This window comes from Cherax quadricarinatus, chromosome 24 (genome assembly GCF_038502225.1).
Source record: "Cherax quadricarinatus isolate ZL_2023a chromosome 24, ASM3850222v1, whole genome shotgun sequence".
Taxonomy (NCBI): domain Eukaryota; kingdom Metazoa; phylum Arthropoda; class Malacostraca; order Decapoda; family Parastacidae; genus Cherax; species Cherax quadricarinatus.
In genome coordinates, this window is record NC_091315.1 from 9086135 (window position 1) to 9112265 (window position 26131).

Consider the following 26131-nt stretch of genomic DNA (forward strand, 5'->3'; position numbering starts at 1 on the left):
GACTTTAATCACAGGGAGATTGATTGGGAAAACCTGGAGCCATGTGGGGGTCCCGAAACATGGAGATGTGGTGCTGGCAAATCTCATGCACCAACATGTTAGGGATACTACCAGAGAGAGATGGAAGAATGAACCAGCAAGACTGGACCTCGTGTTCACACTGAATAGTTCAGACATTGAGCACATCACATATGAAAGGCCCCTTGGAGCTAGTGACCACGTAGATATGAGCTTTGAATACATCGTGGAGCTATAAGTGGAAAGGGTAACAGGAGTAGAAAGGGAAAAGCTAAACTGTAAAAGGGGGGACTACACAGGAATGAGGATCTTCCTGCAGGAGGTTCAATGGGAACAGGAGATGGTAGGAAAATCAGTAAATGAAATGATGGACTTTGTAACAACAAAATGCAAGGAGGCAGAGGAATGGCTTGTTCCCAAGGGTAACAGAAATAATGAGAAGTACAGAACAAGCCCTTGGTTTACCCGAAGGTGCAGGGAGGCAAAAACTAAGTGCTCTAGAGAATGGAAAAAGTAGAGAAGGCAAAGAACTCAGGAGAATAAAGAGATCAGTCGACGAGCCAGAAACGAGTATGCACAGATAAGGAGGGAGGTGTAGCGGCAGTATGAAAATGACATAGCATCGAAAGTCAAGTCAGATCCGAAACTACTCTACAGCCACATCAGGAGGAAGACAACAGTCAAGGACCAGGTAATCAGGCTGAGGAAGGAAGGTGGGGAGCTCACAAGAAATGACCAGGAGGTATGTGAGGAGCTCAACATGAGATTTCAGGAAGTATTTACAGTGGAGGCTGAAGGGACAACGGGAAGACAAAACAGTGGGGTACAGCAACAAGGGATATATCAACAGGTGTTGGATGAATTACAACTGAGGAGGAGGTGGAGAAGCGCCTAAGTGACCTTGATACCTCAAAGGCGGTGGGACCGGACATCTCTCCATGGGTCCTTAGAGAGGGAGCAAGGACACTTCATGTGCCACTAACCAAAATCTTCAACACTTCCCTTGAAACTGGGCAACTACCTGAAGTATGGAAGAAGGCAAATGTAGTCCCCATCTTTAAGAAGGGAGACAGAAATGAAGCACTAAATTATAGACCAGTGTCACTGACGTGTATAGTATGCAAAGTCTTGGAAAAGATTATCAGGAGGAGAGTGGTGGAGCAACTGTAGCAGAACAAGATTATAAACGACAGCCAGCACGGATTCATGGAAGGCAAATCCTGTGTCACAAACCTACTAGAGTTTTATGACAAGGTAACTGAAGTAAGAAATGAGAGGGAGGGGTGGGTTGATTGCATTTTCTTGTACTGCAAGGAGGCCTTCGACACAGTTCCTCACAAGCGATTAGTACAAAAGCTAGAGGAACAGGCACGTATAACAGGAAGGGCACTGCAATGGATCAGAGAATACCTAACAGGGAGGCAACAGCGAGTCGTGGTCGGTGATGAGGTATCACATTGGGCGCCAGTAACGAGCGGGGTCCCACAGGGGTCAGTCCTGGAACCAGTGCTATTCTTGGTATATGTGAACGACATGACGGAAGGGATAGACTCAGAAGTGTCCGTTTGCAGATGACGTGAAGTTAATTAGGAGAATTAAATCAGATGCGGACCAGACAGGTGAAAGTTAAGACACATGTGCAACATCTGAATATCTTTATTGTAGACGTTTCGCCATCCAGTAGACCAGACAGGTCTACAAAGAGACCTGGACAGGCTGGATGTGTGGTCCCGAAACTGGCTCCTAGAATTTAACCCCGTCAAATGCAAAGTCATGAAGATTGGAGGAGGGCAAAGAAGACCGCAGACAGAGTATAGGCTAGGAGGCCAAAGGCTGCAAACCTCACTCAAGGAGAAAGACCTAGGAGTGAGTAAAATACCGAGTACATCACCAGAAGCACACATTAACCAGATAACTGCTGCCTCATACGGGCGCTTGGCAAACCTGAAAATAGAGTTCTGGTACCTCAGTAAGGAATCGTTCAAGACTTTATACACTGTGCACGTCAGGCCCATACTGGAGTACGCAGCACCAGTTTGGAACCCACATCTGGTCAAACACGTCAAGAAATTAGAGAAAGTGCAAAGGTTTGCAACAAGGCTAGTTCCAGAACTAAGGGGAATGTCCTATGAAGAAAGGTTAAGAGAAATCGGTCTGACAACACGGGAGGACAGGAGGGTCAGGAGAGGCATGATAACGACATACAAAATACTGCGTGAAATAAACAAGATGGTCAGAGACAGGATGTTCCAGAGATGGGACACAGAAACAAGGGGTCACAATTGGAAGCTGAAGACTCAGATGAGTCTAAGGGATGTTAGGAAGTATTTCTTCAGTCATAGAGTAGTTAGGAAGTGGAATAGTCTGGCAAGCGATGTAGTGGAGGCAGGAACTATACATAGTTTTAAGACGAGGTATGATAAAGCTCATGGAGCAGGGGGAGAGAGGACCTAGTAGCGGTCGGTGAAGAGACGGGGCTAGGAGCTGAGTCTCGAACCCTGCAACCACAATTAGGTGAGTACATACACACACACACACACACACACACACACGTGCTTTATCAAGTGCGGGTTCCACCTGTTTGGAACCCGCACTTGATAAAGCACGTCAAGAAACTAGAGAAAGTACAAAGGTTTGCGACAAGGTTAGTTCCAGAGCTAAGGGGAATGTCCTATGAAGAAAGATTAAGGGAAATCGGCCTGACGACACTGGAGGACAGGAGGGTCAGGGGAGACATGATAACGACATATAAAATACTGCGTGGAATAGACAAGGTGGACAAAGACAGGATGTTCCAGGGAGGGGACACAGAAACAAGAGGCCACAATTGGAAGTTGAAGACACAAATGAGTCAGAGAGATAGTAGGAAGTATTTCTTCAGTCATAGAGTTGTAAGGCAGTGGAATAGCCTAGAAAATGACGTAGTGGAGGCAGGAACCATACACAGTTTTAAGACGAGGTTTGATAAAGCTCATGGAGCGGGGAGAGAGAGGGCCTAGTAGCAACCGGTGAAGAGGCGGGGCCAGGAGCTAGGACTCGACCCCTGCAACCACAAATAGGTGAGTACAAATAGGTGAGTACGTACACACACACACTATATATATATATATATATATATATATATATATATATATATATATATATATATATATATATATATATATATATATATATATATATATATATATATAAGATTTGACAGTTAAAAACTGAATAGGGAAGTTAGTAGATGGGGAATTGGAGGTAGTGGGAAGATGGTGAGAATAATTTAAGAAACTGTTACATATTTATGAAGAAATGGAGGCAGTAATTTCATGCAGTGGCCAAGGAGGTATATCAACTTTCAGGAGTAGTGATGAACCCGATGTGAGTGTGGGGGGAGGTGCATGAGGCGCTGGGTAGAATGAAAGAGTAAAATAGCTGGAACTGATGGGATCATGACAAATGTTGAAAGCAGGTGGGGATATAGTTTTGGAGGGGTTGGAATTTTTGTTCAGTGTATGAAAGAGGGGAAGGTACCTAGAGATTAGCGGAGAGCATGTATAGTTCCATTATGTAGAGGGAAGGGGAAAGAAAAGAATGTAAAAAGTATAGGGGAATAAGTTTACTGTGTATGCAGGTAAAGTGCATGGTAGGGTTATTATTTAAAGAATTAGAGGTAAGACAGAAACCAGGAATGTAGATGAACAAGGAGGTTTTAGAATGAGTGAGGGATGTGTAGATCAAGTTTTTATGTTGAAGCATATAAGTGAACAATATTTAGATAAAGGTAGGTTAGTTTTCGTTGCATTTATGGATTTAGAAATGGGTTGATAAGGGAGGAATGTAGTAAGTTACTAAATGCTGTAAAGAGTTTTTATGAGAATAGTGAAGCTCAGGATAGTGTAGGAGAGAAGGAGATTACCTCCCAGTAAAAGTAGGCCTTATATGGGGATGTGTAATGTCACAATGGTTGTTTGACATATTTATAGATAAGGTTGTAGCAGTAAATGCAATGATGTTGGGGAGAGGGGTGGGATTAAATTATGGGGAGTCAAATACAAAATGGGAGTTGACAGTTACATTTTTGCTGATGATACTGTTCATTTGGAAGATTCTAATGAGAAGTTGCAAAGGTTGGTGGACAGGTTTGCGAGGTTTTGTAAAGGAGGAAAATTGAAAGTGAACATAGATAAGAAAGAGTAAGGTGACGAGGGTTATCAAACGAGTTAAGTAAAGACAAACTGGATATCACATTGGAGGGAGGAAGGGAGAGAAAATGGAAGAAATGAATGTGCTCTGATATTTAGAAGCAGACTTGCTAATAGATGGGTTCATGAAGGACGAGGTAAACTATAGAATTGAAGAAGGAAAAAGGAAGACATGCACTGAGGTATCTGTGGAGACATAGAACGTTGTATATGAAGGCAAAGAACGGAATGTATTAGAGTATAGAGGTACTAACAGTCTTATATGGGCATGATGCATGGATTGTAAATGTTGCTGCAAGGAGGTTGGAGGCAGTGATGTCGCGTCTAAGGTCAATGTGTGGTGTAAATATTATGCAGAGAATTCGTAGTGTGGAAATTAGGGGGAGGTGTGGAGTTGCCAAAAATATTATTCAGAGAGCTGAAGGGGGGTTGTTGAGGTGGTTCGGTCATTTAGAGAGGAAGGAGCAAAATAGGATTACATGGAGGGCGTAAAACTCTGTAGTGAAGGGGAGGAGGGGCTTGAACATACAGCAGGAATGTGTGAGTGAATGGAGACGAGTGGCTTTTGGAACTTGACGAGCTGTTGGAGTGTGAGCAGAATAATATTTTGTGAAGAGATTCAGAAAAACCGGTTAGCTGAACTTGAGTCGTGGAGGTGGGAAGTACAACGCCTGCACATTAATGGAGGGGTTTGGGATATTGGCTGTTACAGAAGAAAAAGGGAAGAATCGTAGATATAACATGAGGCAAGCGGTGTATGATGATATTGATGGGATGCTAACCTGTCGGGAATGGAGCATGTGAAGGCGTACTCAAGGTGTATTGGGCATGTGATGGTATACACATTGCCTGGCCAGTGATGTCAAATAAATGTAATGAGAAACTGTGTCCATCCGTTTACAAATCATGTGACGTAGTACTCACTATCTTATACAGGGTTGCTGATGGAATTCTCACTGTTTAGTCACTGGTGTTCACGGCATGTAATGAAGTACTCGTTGTTTGACCATCAGTGTACAAGGAATGGTGGTGTCTTACCTGTCTGACCAGCGTTGTAGACGGGTCTCGAAGGCTGGATGAGAATGGTGAGGAACTTGGCCTGAAATGTGAGGTTAACAGTACGCTTGAAGAATGACGTAACGCCCTTCCGTCCCACCACCCGCAGCTGCCACTGACCTGCCACGCTGGTGGCCGGAACCTGCATAACAAACACACACACACACACACAATTGTATTTTAATCGATATCAGTAAATAAATATTTTTTATTAACACATCGGCCGCTTCCCACCAAGGCAGGGTGGCCCGAAAAAAAAACTTTAATCATTCACTACATCACTGTCTTGCCAGAGGCATGCCTACACTACAGTTATAAAACTGTAACATTAACACCCCTCCTTCAGAGTGCAGACACTTTTCTTCCAATTTCCAGGACTCATGCCCGGCCTTCCGGTTTCCCTGAATCCCTTCATAAATGTTACCTTTCTTACAGTCCAACAGCATGTCAAATCCTAAAAAAAAAAATTATCTCAATTCGCTCCTATCTAACACGCTCACACAAGCTTGCTGGAAATCCAAGCCCCTCACACAAAAAAAAAAAACTTTTATCCCCTCCCACCTTTCCAAAGCCGACCCCTACCCTGCCTTCCCTCCACTATAGATTTGTATACTCTTGAAGTCATTCTATTTCGTTCCACCCTCTCTACATGTCCAAACCATCTCAATAACCCCTCCTCAGCCCTCTGGATAATATTTTTGGTAATCCCGCACCTCCTCCTAATCCCCAAACTACGGATTCTCTGCATTATATTCACACCACATGTTGCCCTCAGACATGTCATCTACACTGCCTCCAGCCTTCTCTTTGTTGCAACACTCACAACCCATGCCTCACACCCATACAAGAGCTTTGGCATAACTATACTCTCATACATTCCCTTCTTTGCTTTCATGGATAAAGTTCTTTGTCTCTGCAGACTCCTCAATGCACCGCTCACCTTTTTCCCCTCGTCAATTCTACGATTCACCTCATCTTTCATAGACCCATCTGCTGTCATTTCCACTCCCAAATATCTGAACACATTCACCTCCTCCATACTCTCTCCCTCCAACCTGATATCCAATCTTCCATTACCTAATTTTTTTTGTTATCCTCATCACCTTATCCTTTCCTATATTCACTTTTAACTTCCTTCTTTTACATACCCTACCAAACTCATCAACCAACCTCTGCAACTTCTCTTCAGAATCTCCCAAGAGCACAGTGTCATCAGCAAAAAGCAACTGTGAAAACTCCCACTTTGTGTTAGATTCTTTATCTTTTAATCCCACACCTCTTGCCAACACCCGAGCATTTACTTCTCTTACACCTCCATCTATAAATATATTGAACGACCATGATGACATCACACATCCCTGTCTAAGAGCTACTTTTACTGGGAAATAATCCCCCTCTTGCCTACATACTCTAACCTGAGCCTCACTATCTTCGTAAAAACTTTTCACCACTTTCAATAACCTACCTCCTATTCCATACATTTGCAACATCTGCCACATTTCCCCCCTATCATATGCCTTTTCCAAATCCATAATGCCACAAAAACTTTTTTTACCCTTATCTAAATACTGTTCACCTATGTGTTTCTCTGCAAACACTTGGTCTACACACCCCCTACCTTTCCTAAAGCCGCCTTGTTCATCTGCTATCCTGTTCTCCGTCTTACTCATAATTCTATCAATAATAACTCTACCATACACTTTGCCAGGTATACTCAACAGATTTATTCCCCTAAAATTTTTACTCTATTTTGCCCCCTATGCATTTATACAAAGGAACGATGCATGCTCTGCCAATCCCAAGATATCATACCCTCTTATATACATTTATTAAATAAAAGCACTAACCACTCTAAACTATATCCCCAAATGCTTTTAGCATTTCTATTTTTATTCCATCAATCCCAGCTGCTTTACCCCCTTTCATTCTACCCACTGTCTCACGCACTTCCACCACACTCAAACTGGTTCTTCCTCAATCTTATAAGATGTTATTCCTCCTTACCTTATACATGAAATCACAGCTTCCCCATCTTCATCAACATTTAACAATTCCTCAAAATATTCCCTCCTCCTTCCCGATACCTCTAACTCTCTATTTTTAACTTACGAATCCATTCTTTCTATAGGCTTTCTCAACTTATTAATCTCACTCCAAAACTTTTTCTTATTTTCAATAAATTTTGTTGATAACATCTCACCCACTCTCTCATTTGCTCTCTTTGTACATTGCTTCACCACTCTTTTAACCTCAATTTTTTCTCTCCATATACTCCTCCCTCCTTGCATCACTTCTACTTCGTAAAAACATCTCATATGCTAACTTTTTCTCTTTTAGTACACTATATCATTTCATCAATCACTCTTCTTCCCTCCCACACCCACTTTCCTGTAACCACAAACTTCTCCTGAACACTCTAACACTATATTCTTAAACCTACCCCATACATCTTCTACCCCATTGCCTGTATTCTCAATATCCCATCTGTCCTATTACAAAAAACAGAAATATGTAAAATACATAGGTGCAAATAATGAAACAATTATGATAAATTTAATTTATGAGCGATCTGGAATTTTAAATTTTAAGTCCAAAGTGGTAAACAATATTGAAATATTGTACGAGTATAAAAAAATCATTTAGCTACTGGTTACAACATGTACCTTTTTAAGTCAAAATTTCCAGAAAATCAATGCTACTTTGCTATTTGCATAAAATGGATATTAAATAGTAATCAGCGGGATAAAGTTCGTCATAATTATTGCAACATTTGCGAAAAAAAATCAGTGCACAGGACACGTCTAGTAAAGTATGTATAGTATTATCTAAGAGAATTCTTCTATTCCCTTCAGGTGACTGGTATATTAAACTTCTGCTAAGATCTGGGCTTAAAATTGAAAAGGTGCATCTACTCCATTATATAAAATTTAGCTCCGCACTGGTAACATCTGACAATGAGCTCAAGGCAGAATTTTTTGTGTCATTCTAAAGCTTATCATAACTCTTTAACGACAGCACTGCAGGATAATTTACACTTACGCAAAAATACAGACTTTAGATTTTTTTTTTTTTGAGATGTATAATAATCTATTTACTAAACGAATAGAGAAAGAAAACACATTAAAATAAAAGTCACAATAATGGCACTGAACGAACCATGAAAATAAGAATTAAATAAGATGATGAATTTAGTAAACTGCATATATTTTTTTTTCTATATTTTTATTGCATTTTGTACCATGGCAGCCAAGGAATTGACGAGTTCAAAATTATTCCAGCAATTATTCCGTTGTTCCAGCAATGATTACACTTGGTTAATGAAAATCATCACTTTTCAAAAATCAAGGAGTTTGAGTAGCTGCCATTACTGTGAAATGATAGCAGTTTGCTGAAATAGTATTCACTAAAACCGTGAAAATATTTTCTGAAACAACTGAGATAGCATATCCATACGAGTGGCGGTGTGACGAAGGCACTGAGTATACTGTTACCGCTCAGCTGGAGCTGCTAGATAATCAGTCAACAGTGCACAATGTTCGTAAAATCAGTAGTATCTACGTGGTTATATTTTTAGCCATATTTGGAAACCTCAGGTGGAATATTATGGTGCAGGTGGTTAGCGATGGTGGTGATCAATTATGGCCATTCAAAACATGATAAAAACTAGATATAAAATTTTGATCGTGGAAGATTGTTTAATTTAAATAAGTCACCTGTACGGGTTACAAGTTATAATAGTCGTTTTTTTTCAAAGATATTCTTATTCATTTTAAGAAATACAATTTCACTATGACATCTGTTAAAACACGTCAATAGCTTCACTATGTCCTCTATAATATAATGTTAACTGTTCAACGCCAAAATTCACCTATTTTAAAAATATTAATAATAATAATATAAATAATATATATATATATATATATATATATATATATATATATATATATATATATATATATATATATATATATATATATATGTCGTGCCGAATAGGCAGAACTTGCCATCTTGGCTTAAATAGCAACGCTCATCTTGCCATATAGGACAAGTGAAAATTTGTGTATGCAATAATTTCGCCAAATTCATTCTGAACTTAACGAAAAAAATATATTTCACTGTGTTTGTTTAGTATTAAATTATTGTAAACAAATCTAAAATATATTTAGTTGGGTTAGGCTAAAATAAATTGTTTTTGTTATAAGGTTAGGTAAGTTTTCTAAGTTCCTTTTGGTGCAAAATTATAAATTTTTACATCAACATTAATGAAAAAAATATATCTTTAAACGTATAAGAGAAATTTTTAGAAAGAACTTAATTTTAAATGAGTTCTTGCTAACTGACCAGTTTTACGTATTCGGCACGACACACATATATATATATATATATATATATATATATATATATATATATATATATATATATATATATATATATATATATATATATATATATTTGTACCAATGTGTTCATGTTTGTGTTTTCTGTCAATGTATTCTGTCTATTAGCAAAGTTCACATAGAATATAAAATATAGGGGGTGGTAGGAGAAGAAAATATTCAAACAGCTCTGGGGAGAACCTTGAGTTTTCCCTGAGGTACGTTTATTGTCTTCTCTGAGGATGAGGGTCCCCAGTAAAGTTCTGGAGGTGGTGCCTCCCTATATATATAATTTGTAAAGAGTACATTATACAACTGATATAGGAATTAAACTGCTATAACTATGACCATAATTTTTAAAGGGGTGGGCCAGTAAGCCAGCGGAAGGCCTCGGTCAGATGATCAAAAGCTCCAAAGGCGGGTCATCATATGACTAAGACCCGCTACGGGAAACACTTGTCCTGTTTCCTGACAAACCTTATTGATACAGGATTAGTTAACATTACTGGCATACTGTACATGAAGCTCCAGGTTATGTAAAGCATTTCATTGATCCTTGAAATTAATGTATAACAACTGGACAAAAATTTAATTATTTTGGTTTACAAGAAAGTTAAAGTTTACATTCTTTGACAGTTACTCTAACAGTTTGGTTAATGATTATGACATTTTTGTATATTTTGTAAAACAGTTTGTCATAACTTCTGTAGTGTTTATTGCACAGGTTGTTCAAATACGAATACAGTTATTAAATCTAAATTTCTGTATTACTGTACTGGACATATAATACTCTGAAAGGCCAAAGGATAAAATATAGACTATACTGTTGTAATAGCCTATTTTTTTTCTCAAAGGGTCTACACGGTATATATAGGAACTTAAAAACAGATAAAAATTATAATCTAATTCATAAAATATAACAATATAAGGCATAATTGTCTAATTTTAACAAAGCGAGTAGTACCAGTTACTTAAATTACATTACGAAACGTAATGATGCACTGTGTGTCCTCTGAGAATTATTTCTGCTACATGGATATTAAAAGTACAAAGAAAATATTATGTAAAATAATTAGTACAACATCTGTGTGTGAAAGAAGAGATTGCAGCCTTTCTTACAATATACAGGAGTTAGATAATTAAGACACTTGTAAAACATTTGGATATCTTTATTCTGTAAAGGTTTCGCCACACAGTCCATAAGTCTTCACAAAGAGAGGATGCCCACTGTTATGGAGAATAACTGGGTTATGTGCCGGATGTCTGGTCAGCATTTCAAGTTGTTGTCATGACCTACATGATGTCATGACATCATGTAGGTCTTGTCAGTGATTAAAATAAGTTTACTGGAAGTCATCCAAAATTATAGCTTTTTAAGCTTCTCATTAACGATATTGAAATTCATATTTGAATGAGAGATGACAAAAATTGTGTCAGCTTTAAGTACTTGAAATGCATTGTGAATGTCAATTATGGGTTAACAAGACACGTTAGGAAACAATGAGGACATATCAGATCACTTATAGCATACAAAGATCGAAAATAACAGTGTATATATAGGCTGGACGCTAGATGTGAGTGACATATAGTGACCCAATGAAAATGCTATTGAAGTTCTTGAAATGACTTCAGGTAGGTCATGAGGTCATGTGATTCCTGTGTTGTCATGTAGGTTTGGCTTAGTCTGGATGAGTATCATGTGTGTCAGTGTTTTTGAAATTTTGTAGTTCCAGTAATATGTTCCACTGTGTGAGTGACAGCGATTATAGAGATTTCTTGGCACGTCAGTTTCTTAAGGTCGTGTTCAGTGATGCCTAGTTATGCTTCATTCCAACTCACCGAATGTCCCGTGAAGCTTCTGTGGTGGACATAGGTTTTCTTTAAGTCGTCCTCATTGCAGACAATTCCATGTTCACTCAGGTGGATCGATAAACTTCTCCATATTTTCCCTACATATATCTTGGGACAGCATCCACAGTGGATGGTGTAGACGTCTGCTGTGGAAGTTAGAGGTGTAGGACTTCGCTTCGTAATGACTTCTATGATGATGGAGTATTCATGGTGGAAACATTTGATATTGCTTCTAGGAAGCACCTGGTGAGTATTCCAAGCAACATCGCCACACGGGAACATTATGAACTGTTTAGATGAATGTTCAATGGGAGATTTGTTTAGCATTGCTTGTCGCTTACACCTGCAGTCCTAAATGAAAAAAGACCGTAATTGAAGACGTGTGACGGCTTTTATGTAGGTACATGACTTCTCAAAGAAATGCTAATATCCCTCAATAACAAACCGAGTATCATGGTGTGAATACAAATGCAAAAGATCATCCTTGTCATTAGTTTTTTTTGTATACTTTTAACAAAAGTTTTGATATAAATGGTTTCAAAAATCGACAAGCTGAAGAATGAGATCCTTGTGCAACATTTGGGAAACTTAATTGTGAAAACGTTTCGCCAGCTAGTGGCTTCTTCAGTTCAATTCAAAAAAGAACGATGTAAGATGAGGAGTTTGAGGTAATCAGTTCCTCGATGTGTTCAGTCCATCAGTCTTCAGAAAAAAACTCTAAATAGAATTTTCATTAGGTCACTGCATGTCACTCAAACCTCAATTCCAGCCTAAATACTGTTATTTTCGACCTTTGTATGTAAGAAGTGAACAAGGTCCCAGGGCTGAAACGTCCTGAGACCTAAATGAGATATTACTAGTTTCGAGTTGTAAGTTACATTTGTTGGCTACTAGGAAGGTAGGTAGTGATCTGGTGTAATGCTGTGATGATACAGAGGGATGTTTTTCCTGTGGAAAACAAGTAAAAGTTGTCTTACATACTGTCTTTTGTTTCCCCACATTTTTCCTATACTGTGTCACACGCTGTTTTCCAATATACTCCTTTGTGGATCCATACTATATCCTTATATGGTTATCTGTGAGTCTCGTTCTTCTCAGTTTCTTACATGTCCGGCACTGTAGTTTATGCAAAGTAAACTTTGTGTACCCCAGGCAGTTTCTTTAAATACTAATTTGTGTGTTCCTTGTTTCGCTATACTGTCTTGTGTCTCACAATATTTCCCTTTATTTTCTTTTGTTTCTCGCACTTTTATCTGCAAACTGTCTAGTATGTCCCACAATGCACCCAAAATGCGTTTTTTTATGACCTACGCTGCTTCACAATATTACATTTTGTGATTCACGTTTTTTTTCGTTTATTGTATGGGTTTCCCTCCCTGTTTTACTATACATTGTTTTTGAATACACTGTTACCCTATATTGACTTGCATGCACTAGTCTGTATCCCAATGTTATTTTCCACAGTCTTCGCTCTCTTGCTGTATCGTTTTAAATGTTCTATGCTCTTTATACTGTGTTGTCTACCCCACTCTGTTTCCCTATAATGTGTGGCAAACGTTGTTTCCCTATACAGTGTTCTGTATCCCTCTCTGTTACGCTGTATTACCTTGTAGTGGCTCACACTGTTCTGCAATGTTGTCTTTCGTATTTTACGCTCTTTGCTTATATTGTCTTATGTTTCATCTTGTTTTCCTTTACTTTCTTATATGTTCCATATTGTTTTCCTATATTGTATTGTCTTAGATGTACCTACACTGCTTCCTTATATTTTATTGTGAGTTTCAACCTGTTTCCAAATTTGTCTTGTGTCCACAGTTATCTTGTGTGGGGCTATAACATTTCCTTACATTATCTTGTGTTCCATTAATTTCCTATATTATCATGTTTGTTCCACGCTATTTCCTTCTATGTTTTTGTATGGCCAACGCTGTTTCTCTATAATGTCTTATGGGATCCCTCACTATTTTTATGTAAGGTATTGTGTATATCAGTGTTTCCTTATTTTGAGTTATGAGACCCACGCTGTTTCCATTTAGTATACAATGTATCTCACATTTCCCTATATTGCCTTGTATGATCCCACTGCTCTACCTCACCTGTCTGCAGTATATAAGCTTCATCTCCCCAAGTATGCTTCACTTTTATCAAGATTGATGGACTGAACACATCGACTCCAGGCTGAGGAAATGATAACCTCAAACTACTCCTGTTCTTAAACTCTTCCTCTACATTGGACTGAAGAAGCCACTGGCAAAACGTTTTCAGAATAAAGATACATAAATGTTGAACAAATGACTCATTTATCATTTATTTTTGTGTTGCACACAGGCGTTGTTTTGGTTATCCCGTCTGCAGGTGTTCCCGAAGTTTCTGACCTATCAATTTCTCCCGCATACTTCTTGTTGCATCAACCGCACAGAATTATGTCTACTCTTACGTTGGTCGATGGTCCTTGTGTTTCTGCACCAAGTCTTTGATTGAAGAGGAAGAGCAGGCCGCTATTTTAATGGTTTGGTTGTTAAATAGTTTGGTCACATTAGATGCCACGCTGGTGACCGGCAACACGGTGAATCGCGTGGTTGTTACAGAGTGGTCGCTACAGATATACGTGCATTTTTCCTCTAAAATCCAGGGATTGGAGATTCTGAAGGCTCTGCGGAAGAAGCCGACGACTAGCCCGTCTTTTCGTCTTGATGTGCTGAGAGTAAAACTGTAGAGATCGTACATGCAAGTAGGTTTACAGAAAATCTTGAGCAAGGGATTTGGTCTGCTTTCACTTGAAACTGAAAGTTATAATCCACACACAGTTCAATCAGGTCTAAAATATATTTGCAAGGTACAATGATACCTCTCATATCCGAACTATATGGGCCGAGACCAGTTCGGAAACACGGAGATTCCGGATACGTGAAGGGAAAAAAATGCGCATCCGTACCGTCATATCGCCATCGGCGACGGCGTTGTAGGCTTAAAAAATGAGTCCAACGTCGTCTGGCGGTGGGACCAGACACTCTGGGCTCGAATAACAGCCTCCCGGATTTCACGGACCACAGGACCATAACTTTTCAAATGGGCTGTGAACAGTGGATGCTCCAAATACTCCAAAAGTGTTTCGACACCTGCCCGTGATGCTGAAGTTTTTGGTCTTGGAGGCATTGGATCGTCGTCGTCACTTTCAGAATGTTCCGGGTGCAACACTGATTCTGCAGCCTCTGCATCCGTCAGAGATTGCACACCAGGGTCGTCGTCTTCACACTCTAGACAGTCCTGCACGTCGTCTTCTGTAGTTTTTCCCCAGCCTTGAATAAATGGCGATGGATATCTTTCGCCTCGAATTCATCGAAATCAATAACTGGATCGATCTCGTGAAGGAGCTGATTCCAGCCATTGGCGAGGGTTGATGGCTGGACATCATTCCAGGGTGGAGAAGAGCGCGGCTCCTAGTGGCCAACCGGTACACTAAACTGCGCGCCAAGTTTGATTTAGTCTTCTGTCGTATCCGAACGGCTGTTGGGATTTTTCGGAAATAATTTTACAATTTTGCCCTTTCCCAGGGCCTGTTCGGATATTGGCTATGTTCGGATAATGGCAGGCCAGCTATGCGAGGTATCACTGTACTAGCTAGTCTGCCTTTACAGTAATCACCCTACGTAGGAGGTCGATAGCTTCGTCCACTCACATATTAGTGAATAGGGCCGTGACGTCGAAACTTGTGAACTACATGTCGTCAACGTCAAAGCATTTCATGTGGGTCAGGTCGCCCGAGTGCTTTATATGGGCTAGACTAATTGTCCCTAAGAGTTTAGACAAATGTTTGCTAGAACACTTGCCAACTTGTGAGCGGAAATACCCATACCTGTTATAATGAGCCTGAGTGGAACGTTTGTGTTTTTAGTAAACTACAGTTTTGAGATTGACACATGTGCAACATCTGGGTATCTTTATTGTAGACGTTTCGCCATCCAGTGGCTTTATCAATACAAATTCTAGGACATAACTTGAAGACAGTAGAACTATGTACAGAAGATGAGGTAATCAGTCCCTCAACCTAGGAGGAGGTGCGAAGAGCACCATAGTCGTGGAGATTCTGAAGCAGAAGAAAGGATCCTGGCGCTTATTTAGTAACGTCAGGTGTAGCAGACGAGGGCATATTCACTGGTAGGCGGGATTCCCCAGTGGAAGTAGGTCCTTCCCAAAGAGATGGGTTAGTTGTAGTAGTAGTCGTCGTAGTCGTGAAGGTTATGTACATGTCCTCAGAATTAAGATTCCATGATGTTGCAGTGTCTGACAAGTTGTGTACGAATGGTATATAATACCGACAAGATGAGATTAAGACACATGTGCAACATCTGGGTATCTTTATTGTAAACGTTTCGCCATCCAGTGGCTTTATCAATACAAATTCTAGGACATAACTTGACAGTAGAACTATGTACAGAAGATGAGGTAATCAGTCCCTCAACCTAGGAGGAGGTGCGAAGAGCACCTCCCGCCTACCAGTGAATATGCCCTCGTCTGCTACACCTGACGTTGCTATATAAGCGCCAGGATCCTTTCTTCTGCTTCAGAATCTCCACGACTATGGTGCTCTTCGCACCTCCTCCTAGGTTGAGGGACTGATTACCTCATCTTCTGTACATAGTTCTACTGTCTTCAAGTTATGTCCTAGAATTTGTATTGATAAAGCCACTGGATGGCGAAACGTCTACAATAAAGATACCCAGATGTTGCACATGTGTCTTAATCTCATCTTGTCGGTATTATATACCATTCGTACACAACTACAGTTTTGCTGATCTGAAGTTGTATGGAAGAGATATAAGAGTTTGCTGCCATTCTCAGGCTTCAGTAATTGCATTGAGGTTTACACAACTATCCTCTTCCACATTTTGTCGGTATCACTATGCCATTGAAGAACATAAGAAAGAAGGAATACTGCAGCAGGCCTACTGGCCCATGCGAGGCAGGTCCAATTCACCTACTGGCTTAAGTCAATGCCTTAAGGTAGTCAGGTCAGGTCACATTCACTAAGGAAGGAGCACGGCAACTGACCTAGTAGCACAAGCTAGTCAGGTCCAACACACACCCACCCACACCCACTCATGTATTTATCAAACCTATTTTTAAAACTACACAACGTTTTAGCTCCTCTGACTGTACTCGGGAGTTTGTTCCACTCATCCACAACTCTATTACCAAACTAGTGCTTTCCTATATCATTCCTGAATCTGAATTTTCAACTTAAATCCATTGCTGCGAGTCCTGTCTATATTAGATATTTTTAGCACGCTATTTACATCCCCTTTATTAATTCCTGTTTTCCATTTATACACCTCAATCATATCCTCCCTAATTCTAAATCTTCCTCATAGGGAAGATATCTGATACATGGGATCAACTTTGTCATCCTCCTTTGTGCGTTTTCCAGAGCATTTATATCCATACTTTAATACGCTGACCAAAACTGTGCAGCATAATCTAAATGAGGCCTAACCAAGGATATATAGAGTTGAAGAACAACCTGAGGAGTTCTATTATTTATACTTCTACATATGAAGCAAGAATTCTGTTAGCTTTATTGCGAACACTTATGCACTGTTGTCTTGGTTTCAGATTACTGCTAACCAGAACTCCTAAATCCTTTTCGCAATCAGTAGTGTTAAGATCTACGTTATTTAGTTTGTGGGGCATGGTTATTTAACTGTCCAACATTCAGAACTTTGCATTTGTCTATATTAAACTGCATCTGCCACTTCTCCGACCACTGCGTCAGTCTATTAAAATCATCCCGGAGTGCTCTAATGTCCTCATTAGAATGAATTGGACGGCCTATTTTGATGTCATCAGCAAATTTGCTTATATCGCTGTTTTTCCCTCATCTACTACTACCACTACCTCCACCTCTTCCTGCCTATATATAGCCATCCTGCTCCACCTCTGTTAGTGTGACTTTGTCAATGGTCCAAGTCGGACCGAAACGTCGTCGTAAGCTTCTCTCTTTTATGTGCGGGTTATGTGTATCGTTCCAGTCACGGTATTGTGCCTTTTTGTTATTTATCTATGTCGTTTATTTAAATTGTGAAGAATAAGGGGCCCAACACTGACCGCTGTGGAACACCGCTTGTGACGTGCCTCCACTCTGATTTCTCCCCATTTATGCAAACTCTCTGCTGCCTATTTGTCAACCATGCCTCTACCCAGGAAAATATATTTCCTCCTATTCCGTGTGCCTTAAGTTTCCTCAACAGCCTCTGACGTGGAACTCTATCGATAGCCTTACTGAAGTCCATAAACACTATCATATTCATTACCATGATCTACCTCTTCAAATATCTTAGTGAAAAAAGTTAGTAAATTCGTAAGACAGGAACGCCCCTTTGTAAAACCGTGTTGAGATTCATTAACCAATCTGTGCCTGTCAAGATGGCTACGAATTGCTTCGGCAATTATTGATTCCATAAATTTTCCCATTGTGGAGGTAAGGCTTATTGGTCTATAGTTCGAAGTTAAGGACCCGTCACCTGCCTTGTAAATAGGCATTACATTTATCATTTTCCACTTGACAGGCACTATGCCAGTTGGCAGTGATATACTGAAAAGATCAGCCAAAGGTATGCTAAGTTCCCCTTTACGTTCCTTTAAACCCCTTGCAAACAATTCATCAGGGCCTGGGGATTTGTTAGGTTTAATTTCTCTATTTGTCTGAAGACCATGTCACTAGGTACCACAATCGTGCAGAGTTTATCGTCCTGTTCTACATAAATTATTTTCTGGAATTTCGCTAATATCTTCCTGCGTAAAAACTGATAGGAAGTAGGTGTTGAAAAGTTCACACATTTCCTCATCACTGTCAGTGATCTGACCTGAGTTACTCTTAAGTAAGCCTATCTTGTCCCTAATCTTCTGGGGTATTATTAATTTATTGCATTTCCAAGATATCACACGGGTTCAACACAATTTTTAAAATAAAACTGATAAATTAGCACTAACTCATTATAATACCAATAGAAACCTCTTATATGGAACAAGAAAACACAGTTTTGAAATTTTAGAGCGAATCAGAAGTGGCATTCTCAAGTTTAAACGAAGAAATTGCTGCACTATTTGCAAAGTGGCACATAAGCCAATAACAATCCAAACCTTTCTTTAAGAAAGATATACAGATGTGGAAAGCTTACAGCTGCTCTGAAAAGTCGTTCTTAAGATATTGTACAGAAACTCTGAGATCTTGCAGAAGCAACACCAGAATCCAAAAGTTTCTGGAGAAACATCTACCACCCCCATCCTCCACACTACTCAGCTACTCAAAACACTTCCAACATAGAAAACTGTATCACTAAATACAAACACTTAGCCACCCCAGACACCTTAATTAACCTAAACAGTGCCTACAGTTTGGAGGGACATCTGCGCTGTAGCGTATGCGTGCCTCTGGCAAGATGGTGATGAAGTGAGTGATGGTGCAAGTGTTTCTCTTGTATCGGGTCACCCGGCCTTGGTGGGAGACGGACTCAAGTAGTTGCTAGGCATTAAATCCAATTAACCATTGCACCTATATACCAAGAGACGAGTACATTTCGATCAGTATTCAATGAGAGATTACTTAAGTCCCTGATTGAGGAGTTAAAATATTCGTGATGTTAGTGTGCAAGTTAATGAGTCATCAACATGCATTCGACACTCCTTAATTAACTCTAGCAAACTCACGTAGGATCATTATTTTTCATATCACACCGTTTTCTAATTACTTCATTCTTTAATTTTTGCATAATAATCCCACCACATATTGCTCTTATTCGCGACATTTCCTCTGCCTCTCATTCGTTACAACTATTTTCACATATATTCCTATTTTTCGTGTCAATATACATACTCATGTTCGACTAAATTAATTTTTTCGGAATCTCGGTGATTAGCGTCATCCATCACAAAACTTAATTACGGTCACTCACGAATATCGCATAACATTCACTTTCCACCTACATAAATGCTGTTTGACTTCATGTTTCCATCTACTGTGCTCACTTACATCACTTTACACACTTTACTGTACTCACATCACTTTACTCTCTACTGTGTTTACTTTTAACTTCTGTCTCTTCATTCCCGTTCAAACTCATCCACTAACTTCTCTAAATCTTTCAAAATTACTGTATCGCTAGTTAACATCAGTTTTGATACTTCTAGTATTAAATTATATTAATTTTTTAATGTAACATCTCGCTCTAGAACGCTAGGCTTCATTTATTTTAAACCTGTGTTTATAAATATATATTTAACGGCCACGAATATAAAATTTCTTTTGTTCTTCTACATAACCAGGGCCTCGTTCTCCTTTTGAATTTTACCGAATAACCACGGTACGGGCGGAGATGAACTCGCGGCTAGCAAGTTATAAAACTCCAAACCGGCTCATTAGCCACTGGGCCGGTCTTGAGTTAACTACTCTGTAACTCACCATCCCCACCCGTACCGTGGGTTGTTTGCAATCGTGTCATTGCGATTTCGTGAGTCATGACTTCAATAACTTCCCGCAGAACATTAGTTAAACCCACTACGTGTTTTTTTCGTTCAACTAATGTACATTTCCCTGATGGAATGGAAACGGTTAAGGATTCGGAGTAATATATAAGGAAGATCACCGTCTCCAAAGTAAAGCCATGGGAAAAGAACCTAGCATTCTTCTCGGTTTAAATAGCAAATACGTCTCTTTCTTCATTATTCAGACTTTGAAGCTGTAGCCCGCGAAAACTTTTAACATCTTCACAAATAAAAACATTCGTAACTTGAAAGTTGGCTTCAGTAATATTCCTTGCTCAGGATGTACCAAATATTAAACATTTCTATCATTAACTGATTTACACGAGAATCAAGAAGACGTATACCTGCAGGATAATATTATTGCAGAAACTCGTGTATTACCAGTCACGGAGTGATTAATTAATAGTTCACATCAGACCAAAACGTTGTCATAAGTTGCATTTGCCTCTTATGTGCTGAAAATTTGTGTATTGTGTGTAGAGTATTACCATTCACATCGAATTTACAAACTTGATATATATACATAAAAAAATTAATCAAGCAGATTCCTGGATCTTTCATAATCGTCTCACCTCATATACAATTTATTTTTAGGAAATGTAAACCTACACCAGACTTTATGATGTCTTGCTGCGTCAGTCTGCGTCATTCTGCAGTCTCTAATTGAGACCACCGAGTCTGTGCTCGAGTCATGCTTGTATTATTAACGTTGTTGCGCCTCCCCAGTGACCCAGGTTTACGCACTTTCTTATGTTTGTAATGTCTACTCAGTTTGGATTTTAAATTAACGCTTTAGCGTAAGTATCTGTCTTTCTCATTAGGGTTTCCCGGTGTCTACTTCTATAAATTACTTCCACTTCAGTCACCAACATTAAAATTGCCACCACTACCACTATCCTTACCGTAACCATCACTACCACGACTAGCAACAAAACCACAACCAACTACCAGAACTACCACCACCACCACCACAACTACAACTACCAACACCACTTACCCACTGCTACCGCCACCACCACCCCCATAACTACCAATACCGCTCATCCACTGCTACTATAACCACCACTTTCCTTACTACTTCCACTATTACCACCATCATGACTATGACTACCACCACCTTACCCACTGCAGCAAGAAAAAACTACCTCCACCACCACCATCCACACCCCCTCCAACTATTCACCACCACCCTTGCCCCGTCACCCTCAACCCCCACTTAAACCAACAACCCCCCCCATCCCCACCACACCACCCCCACCCCTCATTAGAACCATCCCACCACCACCCCTCATTAGAACCGCCCCACCACCACCAACAACAACAGCTGAAAAAATAAGAGGACACAGTACCGCGACTTGACAATACACAAATAAGCCGCACATAGGAGAAATAAGCTTTTTCCTTCTATTTGCTGGTTGTGCAACAACGACAACAACAAAATTAATCAATTAATCAATCAACCACCCACCACCACCATCGTTATTGCTTCTGCTACCACCTTCAAATTATCTTCTGATACCATCAGCTTAATTACCATCTTATCTGTTGATACCATCAACACCATCCCCACTTTTGCTACTACTACCACTATCACCCCTGCCTCTTTACCTACCACCACCACAACCAGCACATTTCCTGATCCACAAACCTACCATCATCTCCATTATGATCACAACCACCACCATACGATTTTTAATTTATTCTTACGTTTTAAAGAAAAATTAAGAGTAAATCTGGGCATAAGTTTTTTTTAGTGAAGGGGACACATTGCTTCCACTACCAAGTGTCTTGGACCTAAGCTAACCTACTGTCTGCTGTCTAAGTTTCGCGCCTGACTTAATTCACTTTGGGTACAACACCTACTGATTTGGAAGAAAAGAAAGGCAGTTCCATTACTAATTCGTACCATGGTGGCACACTACCCATTGAGGGATGCCTAATCCTGGCTATAAGAGCCCTTTTGAGGTAGGTGTGTGACATGCTAGAGTACGTTACATTTTGTTCGACGTATGTTACACGCCCATATAGTTATGCCCTCATGACCAGCAGTTTAATGAGTCGGGGTACCATTGCTATGGTTAAAAATTGGCAGTCTTAACTCAAGTCTGGTCGCCTACAGTTCTCACTGTGTCTCCTGCTTGCAACCTTACTGTTTGTAAAGTTGCGGAAAAAAGTTCCTGGATAGGAATAATATCAGGAAACTATATATATATAATATATGTATGTATGTATGTATATATATATATATATATATATATATATATATATATATATATATATATATATATATATATATATATATAATTATATGCAATAAGATCACAGTAAACAGGTGATTTCAGAATATGCAAAACAACCACTATGAAAGAATAGAGAAATTCCAAGCGCTTTCGTGACTACTCACATTATCATTTTTCCTTGATAATGTAAGTAGTCACGAAAGCGCTTGGAATTTCTCTATTCTTTCACAGTGGTTGTTTTGCATGCATATATATATATATATATATATATATATATATATATATATATATATATATATATATATATATATATATAATGTGTGTGTGTGTAATATAAGCGAAGAGTAAAGACTATTTTCAGGAATGTATTCACTCAGCGTTATTATTTATTATTAAAGATTAGCCGGTATTCTCCCGGCCCGGGCCTTTTCCAAGTGGTGGCCCGGCCTTGGCTCCCTCTTTAGGGAGTGTCTGAGACCTAAGTCTCCCATGGGAAGAGGCACAAGTACCTCCTCATCTTTGGGACCAATTGTCCCCAGGCCTAGCCACAAGCTAGGCCTCTCTGGTCTGCCATCCCCGTCACAAGGGGGCAAATGGGAATGACAGTCTTATGAGCTAAAGGCTCGGGCTCAGGCACCTACCCTACCCTAGAAGGGTTAGGCATGGTGTCGATGTCACTCAGCTTGTAACGAACATGGTGATTGATTGACAAAATTAATTGCCGGTACTTTCTGTGCATCTATATAAAAGTAAATTTATGAAAGCAAATATAAATGAATTACCATTTGCTTATCACATCCAATGTTATAAAACCATAAAAACTATTTGGAAAAAGTGACCGAAAAAATTGTAAAGAAAGTGTTAGGGTTGATAACAGGTCCGTAATCATCACACATCAGTCATATCTACTCCCATTAAGCAACCCATCCATTCCATTTCTGAAGCTACTTGAAGTAGTTAGTATGAATAACATTTAATAAAAATGTTTAACCTTCACTTCCTCATGACTGACTACTATATGGTAGGTTGACATGATTTAAGAGTTTTCACTTTGAATATGAGTTACGGTCTATCACCTCTATAACAAATACTTCAACTGAACATTAAAATGGTATAAAATACCGACAGGTTGTTAGGTAAGACACATATGCAACAGTTAGGTATCTTTATTTCGAAACGTTTCGCCTACACAGTAGGCTTCTTCAGTCGAGTACAGAAAAGCTGATAGAAGCAGAAGATACTTGAAGACTGAAGGACTGACCACCTCAAAACTTTAAGGGTGATGGACTGATTACATCGTCTTCAAGTCTCTTCTGCTTCTATCAACTTTTCTGTACTCGACTGAAGAAGCCTACTGTGTAGGCGAAACGTTTCGAAATAAAGATACCTAACTGTTGCATATGTGTCTTACCTAACAACAAATACTTCAAGATGTCAGTTCACCGGTACGAAACACTCATTTATGTTAACGTTCTGTTATTAGAAGTTATTATGGTTGTTGATGCTCTTTATCTGGATGGTTTTAATAATTGGTTAAACAAATATCTGAAAAGGAACTGATGAATTTAAATAGGATTTATGTAATGTTTTTCATGTAATATTAACAATATCTTCAACCCTTAAATAAATTATGTCTCAACGATGGATTTAGAATTTTCTTGGAAATCTAAAACATGCCAGTAAGATATTAAATATTCAATGGATGTATCATGCCACTACTCTCCACCAAACTGACATACCCCGCCCCTCTCCACCACACTGACATACCCCGCCCCTCTCCACCACACTGACATATCCCGCCCCTCTCCACCAAACTGACATACCCCGCCCCTCTCCACCACACAGACATACCCCGCCCCTCTCCACCACACTGACATACCCCGCCCCTCTCCACCACACTGACATACCCCGCCCCTCTCCACCACACTGACATACCCCGCCCCTCTCCACCACACAGACATACCCCGCCCCTCTCCACCAAACTGACATACCCCGCCCCTCTCCACCAAACTGACATACCCCGCCCCTCTCCACCACACTGACATACCCCGCCCCTCTCCCCCACCCTGTCATACCCCGCCCCTCTCCACCACACTGACATACCCCGCCCCTCTCCACCACACTGACATACCCCGCCCCTCTCCACCACACTGACATACCCCGCCCCGCTCCACCACACTGACCTACCCCGCCCCTCTCCACCACACTGACATACCCCGCCCCTCTCCACCACACTGACATACCCCGCCCCTCTCCACGACACTGACATACCCCGCCCCTCTCCACCACACTGACATACCCCGTCCCTCTCCACCACACTGACATACCCCGCCCCTCTCCACCACACTGACATATCCCGCCCCTCTCCACCACACTGACATACCCCGCCCCTCTCCACCACACTGACATACCCCGCCCCTCTCCACCACACTGACATACCCCGCACATCTCCACCACACTGACATACCCCACACCTCTCCACCACACTGACATACCCCGCCCCTCTCCACCACACTGACATACCCCGCCCCTCTCCACCACACTGACATACCCCGCACCTCTCCACCACACTGACATACCCCACACCTCTCCACCACACTGACATACCCCACACCTCTCCACCACACTGACATACCCCACACCTCTCCACCACACTGACATACCCAACACCTCTCCACACTGACATACCCCGCACCTCTCCACCACACTGACATACCCCGCACCTCTCCACCACACTGACATACCCCGCACCTCTCCACCACACTGACATACCCCGCACCTCTCCACCACACTGACATACCCCGCACCTCTCCACCACACTGACATACCCCGCACCTCTCCACCACAATGACATGACCCTAATGATAGATTTCACACCGTGTATGAATCCCATTGTGTGTGATCCAAAACTATAGGGAAACGCAATTATTTCTAATTCGCAGTCTGTAACCATCATGCAGAACCGAGCAGCATAATGTTGATGATTTATCCAGTTTTACTAAATAAAAAAATATCTTAGATATTTTTACACACACTCATCACACACTCATCACACACTCATCACACACACATCACACACACATCACACACACATCACACACACATCACACACACATCACACACACATCACACACATACATACACACACATCACACACACACACACACACACACACACACACACATACACACACACACATACACACACACACACTCATCACACACACACACACGCACACTCATCACACACACACACACACACACACACACACACACACACACTCACACTCTCAGAACCATACAACCTATCAAACCATCCCAACACACACTACAATCCATACCCACAGCCTCCACCCAACACCGAGCTATAGAATCCCACAGTATGCCACCAGGTCTCCCACCCTCACAGGCCCCCCAAACCACAGTGTTGGAAAGGAAACTGAAGGTATGGTACACAAACGCTGATGGAATAACAAATAAGTGGGAGGAGTGGCACGAAAGAGTCAAAGAAGCATCACCGGACATCATAGCTATCACAGAAACCAAGCTTACAGGTATGATAACAGATGCCATCTTTCCAACGGGATACCAAATCCTGAGGAAAGACAGAGGGAACAGGGGGGGTGGAGGAGTGGCGTTGCTGATCAAAAATCGCTGGAATTTTGATGAGCTGGAGAGAGGAGATAGCGGAGAAGAAAGTGATTACATAGTGGGAACACTTCACTCTGGAGGTCCCAAGGTGGTAATAGCAGTGATGTATAACCCACCACAGAACAGCAGGAGGCCAAGGCAAGAGTACGACGAGAGCAATAGAGCGATGGTTGACACACTGGCTAGAGTGGCCAGAAGAGCTCATGCAT

The 26131-nt window shown here is 40.6% G+C and overlaps 1 protein-coding gene across 1 annotated transcript in view; it reads right to left on the reverse strand.

The window, feature by feature from the left end:
* The window catches only part of LOC128690803 (CD109 antigen-like), a 223204-nt gene that overhangs the window by 173375 nt on the left and 23698 nt on the right, over nt 1-26131 (reverse strand). Inside the window, exon 2 of the mRNA XM_070088158.1 lies at nt 5247-5406. The gene's annotated coding sequence lies outside the window, so the exon portion shown is untranslated. The remainder of the gene's footprint in view (nt 1-5246; nt 5407-26131) is intronic.